A 7,272-nucleotide genomic window follows, 5' to 3' on the forward strand; every position below is an offset into this window, starting at 1 on the left:
GGTTCCAGGGGGGCCGCTCGTACGGGAGGGGGCGTAGGGCCCGCGGGCCAGGGGGGCTCCTCGCACATCTGGGGGGGGGGGAGGGGGCGGCGGGGTCACATCTGGAGCGCCCCCTCCCCAAAATATCCCCCCCCCCCGAGAACCCCCCCCCCCCCGGTGCCCACCCGCATCCTCGCCCGCATCCTCCGCCCGCATCCCGCGTTGCTCCGGCAACCGCGGCCCACGGAACCCGAAATTCCCCAAAAAGCCGGGGGCGGTCCCCCAAATCCCCAAATCGTGGGGGGGGGTTGGAACCCCCGGGACCCCCCCCGGGACCCCCCGGGACCGGGGCCCAAAGAGGATGGGGGGGGGAATGGTGGGGGTGGGGGCGCCCCAAATTTTTGGAGGGGGCTCGTGGGGACCCCCAGGAACCGCTGGGTGAGCCCCCTCAAAATTCAGGGTGAACCCCCAAAATCAAGGGGTGGCCCCCCCAACAACCACGGATGGGGCTGAGCTGATGTCCGAGAAACCCAAAAATCCACTCAGGAACCCCCAAAAATTCACACGGAAGCCTCAAAAATCCACGCTGAGAACCCCAAAAATGTCCCCAGGAGCCCCAAACTTCCACCAGGGAATCACCAAAATCCACCGGGAACCCAAAATTCTCTCTGGAACCCCAAAATCCCTCCTGAGACACTCGAAAGTTCCCCCCAGGAACCCCAAAAATCCTCACGGGAACCCCAAAATTCCACCTGGAACAGCAAAAAATCACCTGGGAACCCCAAAATTCCACCTGGAGCCACCAAAAATCCCGCCTGGGAAACTCTCAAAACTTCACCGGAACCCCAAAATTCTACCTGGGAACCCCAAAAATCCTCACGGGAATCCAAAATTCTGCCTGGGATCCCCAAAATTCCCTTGGGATCCCAAAATTCCACACGAGAACACCAAAATTCCACCTGAGAGCCCCAAAATTCCACGGAGAGCCCCAAAATTCCAACTGGCAACGCAAAAAATTCCACACAAGAACCCCTAAATTCCACCTGGGAACCCCAAAATCCACCTAGGAACCCCGAAATCCAGCCCGGAAACCCCGAAATTCCCTCCAAAAACCCCAAAATTCCTCCTGGGAACCCAAAATCCTTGACAAGAACCACAAAATTGGACCTGGGAATCCCAAAAATCCACCCTAAACCTCAAAATTCCACTTGGGAGCCCCAAAATTCCCAAATTCCACGGGTGGGACTGACCTGGTGTCCCAAATTTGGGGATTTGGGGATTTTGGGGGATTTTTTGGGAATTTTGGGGGTTTTTTGGGGATTTTGGGGGATTTTCGGGAATTTTAGGAGGGGTCCCCAAATTCCAGAGGGTCCCCAAATCCCCCCTGGGAATTCTGGGGGTCCCTCAGCACCCCGGGACCCCAAAAAAACCCGGGGGACCCCAAACCCCCCCCACAGCCATGGAATGGGGTACGGGCACCAGTATGGACCAGTAACCACCAGTATGGACCAGTAACACCAGTAACCACCATCATAAAACCAGTAACCATCGTCATAACCAGTAACCACCAGTAACAACCAGTATGGACCAGTAACCACCATCATAAACCAGTAACCACCAGTATGGGCCAGTAACACCTGTAACCACCATCATAAACCAGTAACCACCAGTAACAACCAGTAAGCACCAGTTACAGCATCCCTATCTCTCAGTAACACCAGTAACCACCAGTAACTCACCAGTATGCACCAGTAAACCCCCAGTAACCACCAGTAAGCAGCATCACAGACCAGTAACAACCAGTAACCACCAGTAACAACTGGTAACCACAAGTAAGCACCAGTAACCACCAGTAATAACCAGTAAAGACCAGTAAGCAGCAGCACAGACCAGTAACACCAGTAACAGCATCCTTATCTCCCAGTAACCCTTGCTAACCACCAGTAAGCACCAGTAAGCACCAGCAATAACCAGTAAGCACCAGCACAGACCAGTAACAACCAGTAACCCCCAGTAACCCTCAGTAACCCCCAGTAACAAGCAGAATCAACCAGTAACAACCAGCATGGACCAGTAACCACCAGCATGGACCAGTAAGAACCAGTAAGCACCAGTTACAGCATCCCCATCTCCCAGTAACCCAGTAACGACCAATAACAACCAGTAACCACCAGTAAGCACCAGTAAGCATTAGTAACACCAGTAACAAGCACTAAGGACCAGTAACAACCAGTAACCCCCAGGAACGACCAGTAAGCACCAGTAAGGACCAGGAACGACCAGTAAGCGCCGGTTATAACCAGTAACACCAGTAAGCACCAGTTACAGCACCCCCATCTCCCAGTAACACCAGTAAGCACCAGTAAGCACCAGTAACCACCAGTAATGACCAGTAACTCCCAGTGACCCCCAGTGGCCACCAGTAACACCCAGTTACCACCAGTAACCTCAGTAACCACAAGTAAGCACCAGTAAAGCACCAGTAACTCCCAGTAACTCCCAGTTACACCATCCCCCAGTACCAGTAACTCCCAGTTACAGCAGGCACTGGTCCCAGCAACTCCAGTAACACCATCCAGTGTCCCAGTAATGCCCAGTAACTCCCAGTTACACCGTTCTCATTTCCCAGTAACTCCCAGTAACTCCCAGTTACACCATCCCAGTGTCCCAGTAGCTCCCAGTTACACCATCCCCCAGTACCAGTAACCCCAGTTACAGCACGCACTGGTCCCAGTAACTCCCAGTAACACCATCCCAGTCTCCCAGTAGCCCCCAGTAACCCCCAGTTAAATCATCCCCATCTCCCAGTAACCCCCAGTTACACCATCCCCATCTCCCAGTAACTCCCAGTTACAGCACCACCATGTCCCAGTAACCCCCAGTAAGCCCCAGTTACACCATCCCCCACTCCCAGTAAATACCAGTTACAGCAGGCACTGGTCCCAGTAACCCCAGTAACACCACCCCAGTCTCCCAGTAACCCCCAGTAACTCCCAGTTAAATCATCGCCACATCCCACTAACCCCAGTTAGAACGACCACTGGGACCAGTAACCCCCAGTTACAGCATCCCCATCTCCCAGTAACCCCCAGTTACAGCATCCCCATCTCCCAGTAACTCCCAGTTACACCATCCCCATCTCCCAGTAACCCCAGTTACACCATCTCCATCTCCCAGTAACTCCCAGTTAAATCATATCCATCTCCCAGTAACTCCCAGTTACAGAATCTCCATCTCCCAGTAACCCCCAGTTACACCATCCCCATCTCCCAGTAGCTCCCAGTTACACCGTCCCCACCTCCCAGTAACTCCAGTTACAGAATCCCCATCTCCCAGTAACTCCCAGTTACACCGTTCTCATGTCCCAGCATCCCCCAGTTACAGCACCACCATGTCCCAGTAACCCCCAGTAAGCCCCAGTTAGACCATCCCCCACTCCCAGTAAATACCAGTTACAGCAGGCACTGGTCCCAGTAACCCCCAGTAACACCATCCCAGTCTCCCAGTAACCCCCAGTAACTCCCAGTTAAATCATCGCCATGTCCCAGTAACTCCCAGTAACCCTGTTCTCATGTCCCAATAACTCCCAGTAACAGCATCACCTCAAACCAGTAACTCCCAGTAACAGCATCACCACAGACCAGTAACTCCCAGTAACAGCATCACCTCAAACCAGTAACTCCCAGTAACGGCATTACTCAATCCCAGTAACTCCCAGTAACAGCATCACCACAGACCAGTAACTCCCAGTAATGGCATCACCTCAAACCAGTAACTCCCAGTAACAGCATCACCTCAAACCAGTAACTCCCAGTAACGGCATTACTCAATCCCAGTAACTCCCAGTAACAGCATCACCTCAAACCAGTAACTCCCAGTAACAGCATCCTCTGGCACCTGCAATTCCCAGTTACAGCATGCACTGGTCCCAGTATGCCCAGTAACAGCATCACCACAGACCAGTAACTCCCAGTAATGGCATTACTCAATCCCAGTAACTCCCAGTAACGGCATTATTCAATCCCAGTAGCTCCCAGTAAGGGCACCACTGCAAACCAGTAACTCCCAGTAACGGCACCACTGCAAACCAGTAACTCCCAGTAACAGCCTCCCCCAAACCCAGTTTGCCCAGTAACCGCCTACCCCAGACCCAGTCTAACCAGTAAGAGACACCCCCGGGCCCAGTACTGCTCCCAGTATGCCCAGTAACAGCCACCCCTGCTCCCAGTATCCCCAGTACCAGCCTTCCCCAATCCCAGTATCCCAGTAACAGCATCCCCCGCTCCCAGTATCCCCAGTAACAGCCACCCTTTGCTCCCAGTATCCCCAGTACCGGTCTCTTCCAGTCCCAGTATCCCCAGTAACACCCACCCCCAGTCCCAGTATGCCCAGTAACTGTCTCCACCAGCCCTAGTATCGGCCCCAGTATGCCCAGTACCGGCCTCCACCACTCCCAGTATGCCCAGTAACAGCCACCCCCAGTCCCAGTATCCCCAGTAACTGTCTCCACCGGCCCCAGTATGCCCAGTACCGGCCTCCACCACTCCCAGTATCCCCAGTTACAGGAGCCCCCAATGCCAGTGGCCCCAGTCAGAGCCGCCCTCAGTCCCAGTATGCCCAGTAACAGCATCCCCCGCTCCCAGTATCCCCAGTAACAGCCACTCCTGCTCCCAGTATCCCCAGTAACAGCCACCCCTGCTCCCAGTATCCCCAGTACCGGTCTCTTCCAGTCCCAGTATCCCCAGTAACACCCACCCCCAGTCCCAGTATGCCCAGCAACTGTCTCCACCAGCCCTAGTATCGGCCCCAGTATGCCCAGTACCAGCCTCCACCACTCCCAGTATCCCCAGTAACATCCACCCCCAGTCCCAGTATGCCCAGTAACAGCATCCCCCGCTCCCAGTGCTCCCAGTAACAGCATCCCCCGCTCCCAGTATCCCCAGTACCAGCATCCCCCAGTCCCAGTATCCCCAGTACCAGCCTTCCCCAATCCCAGTATCACCCAGTTACAGCAGCCCCCAATCCCAGTATCCCCAGTAACAGCTGTCCCCAATCCCAGTCCCGGCCTCCTCTGTTCCCAGTTTGCCCAGTAACCGCCACCCCCGCTCCCAGTACCGGCCTCCCTGGCTCCCAGTTTGCCCAGTCCGACCCGCCCCCGGCCCCAGTATGCCCAGTAACCCCTCCCCCACTCCCAGTATGCCCAGTAACCCCTCCCCCGTTCCCAGTATGCCCAGTAACAGACACCTCCGGCTCCAGTCCGAGCCTCCCCCGCTCCCAGTGCTCCCAGTAACCGCATCCCCCGTTCCCAGTGCTCCCAGTAACAGACACCCCCGCTCCCAGTATGCCCAGTAACCGCATCCCCCGCTCCCAGTATCCCCAGTTGGAGCCACCCCCGCTCCCAGTCCCGCTTTCCCCGCTTCCTGTATCGCCAGTCCCGGCCTCCTCCGCTCCCAGTTTGCCCAGTCCCGGCCTCCTCCGCTCCCAGTTTGCCCAGTAAAGCCGCCCCCGGCCGCAGTATCGGTCCCAGTAACGGCATCCCCCGTTCCCAGTATCCCCAGTAAAGCCGCCCCCGGCCCCAGTCCGAGCCTCCCCCGCACCAGTACCACCAGTAACCGCATCCCCCGCTCCCAGTATGCCCAGTAACCGCATCCCCCGCTCCCAGTCCCGGCCTCCCCCGTTCCCAGTATCCCCAGTAAAGCCCCGCGGTCTCCCAGTATCCCCAGTAAAGCCGCCCCCGGCCCCAGTGCCGCTCCCAGTATCCCCAGTCCCGGCCTCCCCCGCTCCCAGTATGCCCAGTAACAGCAGCCTCCGCTCCCAGTATCCCCAGTAAAGCCGCCCCCGGCCCCAGTCCGAGCCTCCCCCGCTCCCAGTGCTCCCAGTCCCGGCCTCCCCCGCACCAGTTTGCCCAGTACCGGCGTCCCCCAATCCCAGTCTGCCCAGTCCCGGCCACCCCCGCTCCCAGTGCTCCCAGTCCCGGCCTCTCCCGCTCCCAGTATCCCCAGTAGCAGCAGCCTCTGTTCCCAGTATCCCCAGTTACAGCCACCCCCGCTCCCAGTACCGGCCTTCCCCGCTCCCAGTGCTCCCAGTAAGAGCCACCCCCGCTCCCAGTATGCCCAGTAACCCCGCGCCTCGCTCCCAGTATCCCCAGTTACAGCCACCCCCGCTCCCAGTCCGGGCCTCCCCCGCTCCCAGTTTGCCCAGTAACCCCGCGCCCCGCTCCCAGTGCCCCCAGTTACAGCCACCCCCGCTCCCAGTATCCCCAGTTACAGCCACCCCCGCTCCCAGTTTGCCCAGTTACAGCCACCCCCGCTCCCAGTATCCCCAGTTACAGCCACCCCCGCTCCCAGTTTGCCCAGTTACAGCCACCCCCGCTCCCAGTCCGGGCCTCCCCCGCTCCCAGTGCTCCCAGTCCGCATCCCCCCCGCTCCCAGTGCCCCCTCCCCCGCTCCCAGTTTGCCCAGTTTGCCCCTCCGCGGCTCCCAGCGCTCCCAGTATGGGCTCCCAGCGCTCCCAGTCTGGGCTCCCAGCGCTCCCAGTGCTCCCAGTTTGCGGGGCCGTACCTCGGAAGGGGACATAGGACATGGTGCCACCAGCGGCGCGCGACACCCCCGGCGGGGGGAGGGGCGGGGGGAGGGGCGGGAGGGGGAGGGGGGGAGGGGCCGCGGGGGGGAGGGGAGAGGGGAGAGGGGCCGGAAATGGGGGGAGGGGCCAGGAATGGGGGCGGGGCTAAGGGGGGGAGGGGCCGGAGCGGGAACCGGGACCGGGAATGGGGGGGGAGACCGGGAATGGGGGCGGGGCCAAAGCGGGGGTGGGGGCGGGGCTGAGAGTGGGGGAGGGGCCACGGGGGGAGGGGGAACGGGAGCGGGGGAGAAACGGGAATGGGGGTGGGTGGGAAGTGCAGGGGGCGGGGCTAAAGGGGGGATGGGGCGGGGCTAAGGGTGTGGGAGGGGCCGGATCGGGAACCGGGAACCGGAGCGGGGGGAGGGGAGGGGGGACGGGGAATGGGGGAGGGGCCACGGGGGAGGGGGCGGGGCTAAAGCGGGGGAGGGGGGCGGGGCCTGGAGTGAGGGGGCGGGGCTGCGATGGGGAGGGGCTGAGGTGGGGGCGGGGCGAGGCCAGGGAGCCCCGGGATGGGGGGGAGGGGCGGCGGAGCGGGGGGGTGGGGGAGGGGGAGGGGGGAAAAGGGGGGGCGGGGACTCCCCCTCCCCCCCCCCCCTCCCCATCCACCCCCGGTCGCTTCCGGCGGCGGCGGCGGTGACGTCACGGAGCGGGGGCGGGGCCCCGCGGGTCACG

General features: G+C 60.1%; 1 protein-coding gene across 1 annotated transcript in view; it reads right to left on the reverse strand.

Annotated features, from left to right (window-relative positions):
• The window catches only part of SYNGAP1 (synaptic Ras GTPase activating protein 1), a gene marked incomplete in the record, with an annotated part of 59,167 nt that extends 52,472 nt beyond the window's left edge, over window positions 1-6,695 (reverse strand). Inside the window, 2 exon segments of the mRNA XM_074530081.1 lie at window positions 1-68; window positions 6,540-6,695.
• Window positions 6,696-7,272: the final 577 nt, after the last annotated feature.

The sequence above is a fragment of the Zonotrichia albicollis genome, chromosome 31, assembly GCF_047830755.1.
Source record: "Zonotrichia albicollis isolate bZonAlb1 chromosome 31, bZonAlb1.hap1, whole genome shotgun sequence".
Taxonomy (NCBI): domain Eukaryota; kingdom Metazoa; phylum Chordata; class Aves; order Passeriformes; family Passerellidae; genus Zonotrichia; species Zonotrichia albicollis.